Consider the following 7,889-nt stretch of genomic DNA (forward strand, 5'->3'; position numbering starts at 1 on the left):
GTCTTAGTGCAAATGACCAACAACGGAGATGCAGTCTGTACAGTTAATCAGCAGCTCTAGTCAGGATATGCTAAACTGAAGTAGTGAGTCTTCAGCCGGGATTTGAAAGCTGAGACTGATGGGGCATCTCTTATAGTAGCAGGCAGACCATTCCACAGTTTAGGGTGCCTTTCACCCAATGCTGCTGGGTATCAGGTCTGCCTCCAAACCATTCTGTCAGGAAATGAAGCCAGCTGGGCCAGTAACATCACTTCAAGAGAGGGCCACCTAATCAACAAGCTAATTCAAAGAGTAGGGTACAGTTATGGGAAGCAATCTGGACCCTCTGGAGGAGAAAGGAGAAAATTAAAACAAAACTGAGTGTCATTGTGAACAATGCTGCACATCCTCTCTCTTACTCACTAACACTGAGAACTTTCAGCCAACAAAATATTGTCAGGCTTGGGTCACACAGTTGCACAGGTTCATTCAGGGTTATCAAAAAACAGAAGCTTTATTTGCAAACAGCATGATATAGCATAAAGAATAAAGCAGAGGATGTCTGGGGGAGAAGAGAGACAAGGCAATAAGAGAAAAGGACAGCTGCTGTACAGGCTTTTAAATGTTCAAAGCAGTGCGCGAGATGCAGATCATGCGTCACAGCAGCAGCAAGACAGCAGCTAATCGAGCAAAGAGGAGGTAAAAAACTATATTTGTTTCCCATTGTATCACTTTTAACACTATAATTACCAAAGCCTTTGAAAAAACTCGCAAATCTAGTCCACCTGAAATCCCTTCACACCTCTCTGTCGGCATATTTTGTCTTGTAAATGTGTCAATCAAGACAAGCAGCAAGCAGCCTATTATTCCATCCCCCCACTGCCGCAGAACGGGCACAAAGTTCTTCCAGTTCCAGTCTTGATTATCTGGGAGTGAATTGCTGGAGTTTTAGAGTAGAAATAATAGATCGATTTTTGGAATACATACATTTCATGTGTGTTCCGTTTCCACAATAATCTGTGTAAAGACATTGTTAAAACAGAAAAGTTTTTCATATTTCAACAACAACAACATTTATTTATATAGCACATTTTCATACAAATAACGTAGCTCAGAGTGCTTTACATGATGAAGAAAAGAGAAATTAAAGACAAAGTAAGAATTAAAATAAGACAACACTAATTAACATAGAATAAGAGTAAGGTCCGACAGTCAGGGAGGACAGAATAAACAAAAAAACTCCAGGCGGCTGGAGAGAAAAAAATAAAATCTGCAGGGGTTCCAGATCATGAGACCGCCAAGCCCCCTCTGGAGCTATCCATCTATCTTAACTTTCAGTAATAAATGACAAAATGCAGACATAAATTATATAATGTGTAAAGCCTGAAGTCCAAAGATCAAATAAACACTTTCACAAAAAGTTCAAGGATGCGACAAAAGCTTCAGTGGCGTAGCAGTAAGAATTGCTGATTTGTAATCAAGAGTCTCCCGGATCAATAGTGACTGCCTGGTATATTTACCGTTTTGAGTAGTGAGCTGCTCTTAATGTTAATATTATACAATAAGCACATACATTTGGTTTGCATCTGTAACAGCCAGTGTACATTTATAGTACTTATAAAAGTTAGTGGTTTTATTTTTCAGTTTTATTCTCTCAGTCATGATCACGATACATACTACCGGCCCCCCAGGGATCTGACGCTGTTAGTTTTTATTTGAAACTGGGAATAACAGTAGCTGTGAGTGGTGTTTTGAGACAATGGAACTGGACATTCTCTTAACTGGATGGATAAAAGCTGACAAACAAAAGCTGGTGAATCTGACTTCTTCGTATCTCACTGTCACTTGATTTTTTTTTTTATTCAGTTTTATTGAGTGTTCCTGCTTACGCTGAATTAATATCCATCTTATGGTTCATGATGCCAATGCCACACTGACAAAAAACAGAGACACAGATATATATGATATTTGGAATAACTCATTTTATGACCTGTATAGTACATTTCGGAAAACATTGTGGCACAGATGCAACATTATTCATATTATTCATATTCATTTGCATACCATCTTGCAGTTGTAATCAGTAACCACGTGTTATTTTTTTGTTTTTCCGATCTTGCCCATGCAGTCTCCACTTTTCGGTGCATGGTGCTGTTTCTTTTGTACTCCAGGACATGCAGAGGAAAGAATAGCACAGAGAAGTCAGTTCAACGCTATATGCAATCATCAGATTCAAATGTTAACAGATGCAACACACCCAAGGACCGTCCTTCCTACATTTACGACATGTGTACCTGTTGCATTGTACACACTTCTCTCTATGCTATTTCATAGGCTTTGGTAATTCTCGTATTAACAGGGGGTTTTGGAGGAGCAACCGCATCTTCTAGGGGTGCGTTCAGCCTCCCTCTTCACAATATTCAGTAAAAGTGTGTCAAGAAACAAAACTGAGGCTCCTTTATACCAACACCAATACATCTTTACAATGCCTCTATCTATCTATCTATCTATCTATCTATCTATCTATCTATCTATCTATCTATCTATCTATCTATCTATCTATCTATCTATCTATCTAATCAATGATCTGAAAATTCTATTTTGCTCCAAGAGATACAGTTTCTTTATAAGGAGAAAAGAGGAATAAAAGCGAATAAAGTAGAGAAAAACCTCACCTGTCAATCTTAACTTTCCACATGATGGCTTACTTTAAAATAATTTGATCACAAAGATGCATAATCTAATTAAAAAACCAATCACTTATCAATATAATATAAGGCATAGGGCAATGAAACACAGTATTGCAGTGCTTTTTAGCCAGCATGAGTTTCTGTTTCCTCTTATTTATAATTTCATTCCCCCCAAAAAAAATCTAATTCTAATCTCAAACATTTGTATGTAATATTTTTTCCAAAGTTCCCTGTTTACAGAAACCCTTAATGTATCTGTCTAGGACATCTTCTCTTTTGTGGTTCAACTCAACTGTGTGACATTTCCGTTCTGCACCCCTTAACTGTTCATTGACCTTCATTTGCATACTTTAGCTAATTTGCATATTTGAGAGAGTCACAGAAGTCTTCTGTTGTAAAACTAGTGCATTTTGATGCAATTGTAGAAATGGACACAATGGTTTCCCTTAGCTCTGTTTATCTTGATGGCACAGTCCTCACCACAACTGACACCCCAAAACATAGAAGCAATTAAGTAAAGTACGTAAATCTATTTGAGAGGATCATTAGCATCCAGATATCTGAGTCTTTTCCATTTACAGTAGTTTTAGGCTGGTGAGTGAAGAACAGTTATCACAAGGCAATTGATAAATGAAACATCATTACAATGCATTACGAAATATTAATCAGAGGCAACATTAAAACAATTTAAAAGGGGCAACTTTATTTAAGCTAATCTCAAATGTGTGGACTTTAACCCAAATGCTTGCAGTTTTACTTAATTTAAAATCTAAAATAAAATTTTTAATTTACAAAGCTTTTGATGTTGTAATACATGAAAATAAATGTTACTCTTATGCTACTACTTATTTTTTTTTTTAATAAAGTGGACATTTGCTGCCAGCCAATTAATTCTAAACTGCCCCACTGAGATGCCCTGTTGTCATTTTTTTCACTTTGCACACAGATATTTTAACAGAAGGATAGCAAATAAAAGTTTCTACAGTAAATTGTAGTTATAAACTGTGTGGCTATTAGTAATTTGCACATAAGCAGGAAATAAAAACTAGACGTTTTATCTGAGCTATTTAATGCCATTAGTACTCACACTGGAAGCTATGGTGTAGTGGTTAAGGTTTTAGACTTGAAGCCCTCAGGTTGTGGGTTTGAATACCATTACTGACACTGGATGTCCATACCTTCCTGGGGTTCAATTGGAACAAAACATAACTATTTCAATTTGTTGTAAGTTGCCTTAGACTAAGGCATCATGTAATGTGGTCATTACGCTAAATCCATTTTCAACACCTTCAGTGATGCCAGAAATGTTCATCCAAAAGCCATCAAGTCTGCTAACTTAATGGCCTTGAAGCCATTGACCAACTACAAGGACAGTCAACAGTTTTGAGAAGACCCCTTTCACCTCCTCTTCTCCACAATGACTTTCACACTTAGCCATTTCTTTCCAGTCAAAATCAGCCCACATTTGGATGTTGTCCTCCGAGTGAGTAGACCGCATGGTTACAACTAGTCTCTTGTTATTCTGAAGAGAATTGCAGTTTAGGCAATTCACTTTTTGACTCTATAAAACAGATTGTTCTGTCCCCGATTTTCTTAATTTCTCATTGAGTTCAGTGAAAGGTACCAAGTGCAGTACTGCAACGTTTCTGAAAAAATATGAATAATTTCCCATCCATCAGCCAACCTGCTATATCTTAACTACAGGGTCACCGGGGTCTGATGCAGCCAATCCCAGCCCACCGCAGGGCGCGCACACACTAAGGACAATTTTGGGCCGCCAATGCACCTAACCTGCATGTCTTTGGACTGTGAGAGGAAACCCATGCAGACACGGGGAGGACCCGGGAAGCAAATCAGGGTCTCCTAACTGCGAGGCAGCAGCGCTACCCACTGCGCCACCATGCCACACTAATATGAATAATTTAATTAATAAAATACAAAAGAAAGAAAATAAGGGGTCGGGAATGTGAATAAACATAAAGTAACAGACAAAAGACAAAAAAAATCTTAAAGAATTTGGAATAAATAACAAAAACAAAAATAAAGTCAAAGCAAAATAGATAGTCCTAACTATATGTACTTAGGTAAACAGTAACCGGTGTGAGAGCAGTCCGCTTTTTGTAATATTTTTTTTTAATTTGGGCTAGCAAGCCAATCCAAAGATGTTTATCTACGATCCTTTCATTTTTCACCCTAGAAGTCTATTTATTTACAAATGGTAAATTGCCAATCAGTTTTTCTTGGTATGGCTAGTTCTTGGTTGCTTTTACACATGAATTTATGGAAAACAAACCGCTTGCTTCAACCCTCATTCTGTGCTGTCAATGTCAGTACCTGTCTATTTAAACAAAAAATACCTGATCTAAACAAAGGATAAGAGCACAAAAGCTAAATATTCTCAAAAATGTAAAGAAGACAATAGGAAAAGTGCACAGGTACTGATGAAGTAAGTGCTTCAAAATATTTAAGCTTCAAAAGGAAAACAACCTCTCCAAAAGATCAGATGACCTGACCAATTAAATGTGCTTTTGTTGTGCCCATTACTATCAAAGAGAAGCAGGATCAAGGAGAATGTTCTTTGAGCATTCGAGTCCTTTTAACACCATTCTGCCTCATCGACTGGGGAAAAAGCTCAAGGCTTTGCATCTCGATGTCACCACAGCCTCCAGGATCCTGGGCTACTTGACCAACAGACAGCAGTTTATGAGACTGAGTGTTAGAAATGATAGTGTGTAATACTGGAGCACTTCAGCGAACTCTCCTGTCTCCCTTCCTGTTTTCACTCTACATAAAAGACTTCCAGCACAATACCAGCATCTACAGAAATTTTCAGATGACTTATCCATCATGGGCTGGATTACTAATGGAGATGAGTCAGAGTACAGGTTGGCTGTGGAGGATTTTATCTTGTGGTGCAGGGGCAACAACCTATAACTCAACATCAGCAAGACCAAAATGCTGGTGGTGGACTTTCAGCATGTGAAGGAGCCTCTGAGACCAGTCACCATTCAGGGAGACGATGTGGAAGTGATGCAGAGCTATAAGTACCTGGGGGTTCACATGAACTCCAAACTGGACTGGTCTGACAACATAATGATACTGTACAAGAAGGACCATAACAGAATGGACTCCTTCAGGAGACTCAGACCTTTTGATGTGTGCAGCAAGCTGCTAGAAATGTTCAATCAGTCAACGGTAGCCAGTGTGGTGTTCTATGCTGTGGTCTCCTGGGGAAGCAACCTGAGCTCAGAAGAAGCACAATGCCTGAACAAACATACCAGGAAAGCCTGCACCATTAAAGGCCAAACCCTGTGCACACTGGGAGCTGTTGTGGAAAAGAGGATAATGGCAAAATTGGATGCCACATTGAAAAATCCCATCTAGGTGGTGCTATCTTAAAAAAGTTTGAACCACAAGCTCATTCCACCATGGAGTGCTAGAAAGCACCTCTAGGGTCTTTTATGGCCACCGCTATCAGGCAATTTAATGCTTCCACCCAATTTAACCGTTAAGTTTATTTATTTATTTACTTATCAATCAATCAATGACTTGATTGGCTGTTTATCTGTCCAGTGAGTCTGTATCCTTGTTTAGGTTTCTGCTGTTCTCTCATACATTACAAAATGGTGTACTCTGTTTGCAACCTCTGTGGAGCAGGATGGCTTGTGACTGCGTTTGCTCTCTTCTTCTTTCTACCTAAATTTTACCTCAACAGGGCCTGAGGTCTAGTCAGCATTTCCCTCCTATGTATTGCTCAGACAGTTTCCATTCTTAACTTTTTTAACAGAGCAAACTTTATGGGTTGGCTTGGTATTTTTACTGTTATCATTGTTATTAGCATTGTCTTCTTTTCAGTTTTTTATAGACATCTTGTCAACAGACCTTTCCATAAATGTGCTTCCATACGCACAACAATAGAAAAAAATTAACCTTAATATAAATTTAATAGGGTGGCACGGTGGCGAGACGTGTGTGTGTGTGTATATATATATATATATATATATATATATATATATATATATATATATATATATATATATATATATATACGGGCCGGCACAGAGGGGGTCTGGCTGCGATGTCCGGAGGCATTCAAGATGGGGGTCGGCATAATGGAGCTCGTGGCTGCTGAATCTCCGCTGGCTGCGCGAGCAATGGGTGAGCCAGGGACAATGACAATGAGAAGGAGGTGGGCTGAGATCAAGAGGAGTTAGCCTGAATTTTTAACCTCAGATTATTAACAGATTTATTTATTGATTTTTTTTTTTATCCCCACGTTTCACTGGATTTTTATGGGTTTATTTATGTACTGTTTTTAGAACACTGCACAATTGACACTTTTGTTGGTTTTACTTTTGTTTTTGACTGTTTTTTAATAAAAGCACTTGGGCACTTTTTCCACCATCCTTTGGCATCATCAGAGAATTGTCCTTATTTGTCAGCTCATCTCGGTCATAACTATCGACGGTGTTAGTTCAGCCGACTCCCATGTGGGAAGAAGGAGTCTGTATGGGACCGGCATCGTCACACTGGGCAAGATGAAATAATTCTTTCATCCTTTGATTTTAGGGCTCCCAGTATTTCTGGTGTCTTTCCTATGGCCCGAACAAAATTTTAGAAGTAGAGCAGTGGCACCGTTAGGATTCAAAAAAAGAACATTTGATTAAAGATGAATTATCAACAATTTAAAGTTATAGTAGTACTTAGATTTTTTTGGAGAGACTAACAAACTGAGATGCAGCATGCACAGCTAATCAGCAGCTCTAGTCAGGGTATGCCTTCAGCATGGATTTAAAGGCTGAGACTGAAGGTGTTTCTTTTATATAAGCAGGCAGACAGTTCCACAGCTATAATTAAAACGTTGGCCTCGCAAAGTTATTTGATTAATTGTTGAAATACAGAAGCTGCAGTTTGTATTAACACCATTAATGCAGTATACTTTAAACTAGAATGTGGTACCAGACAAGGATGCCCCTTGTCACCACTGCTATTTGCAATCGCTATTGAACCACTAGCAGTTCACTGTTGAAATGCTTATCAGATAAAGGGGATTATCAGAGAAGGACTTGAACAGAAAATGTCTCTATATGCAGATGATCTTCTTCTTTCAGCTGCTCCCGTTAGGGGTTGCCACAGCGGATCATCTTCTTCCATATCTTTCTGTTCTGTTCTGCATCTTGTTCTGTTACACCCATCACCAGCATGTCCTCTCTCACCACA

This window comes from Polypterus senegalus, chromosome 4 (genome assembly GCF_016835505.1).
Source record: "Polypterus senegalus isolate Bchr_013 chromosome 4, ASM1683550v1, whole genome shotgun sequence".
NCBI classification, from domain to species: domain Eukaryota; kingdom Metazoa; phylum Chordata; class Cladistia; order Polypteriformes; family Polypteridae; genus Polypterus; species Polypterus senegalus.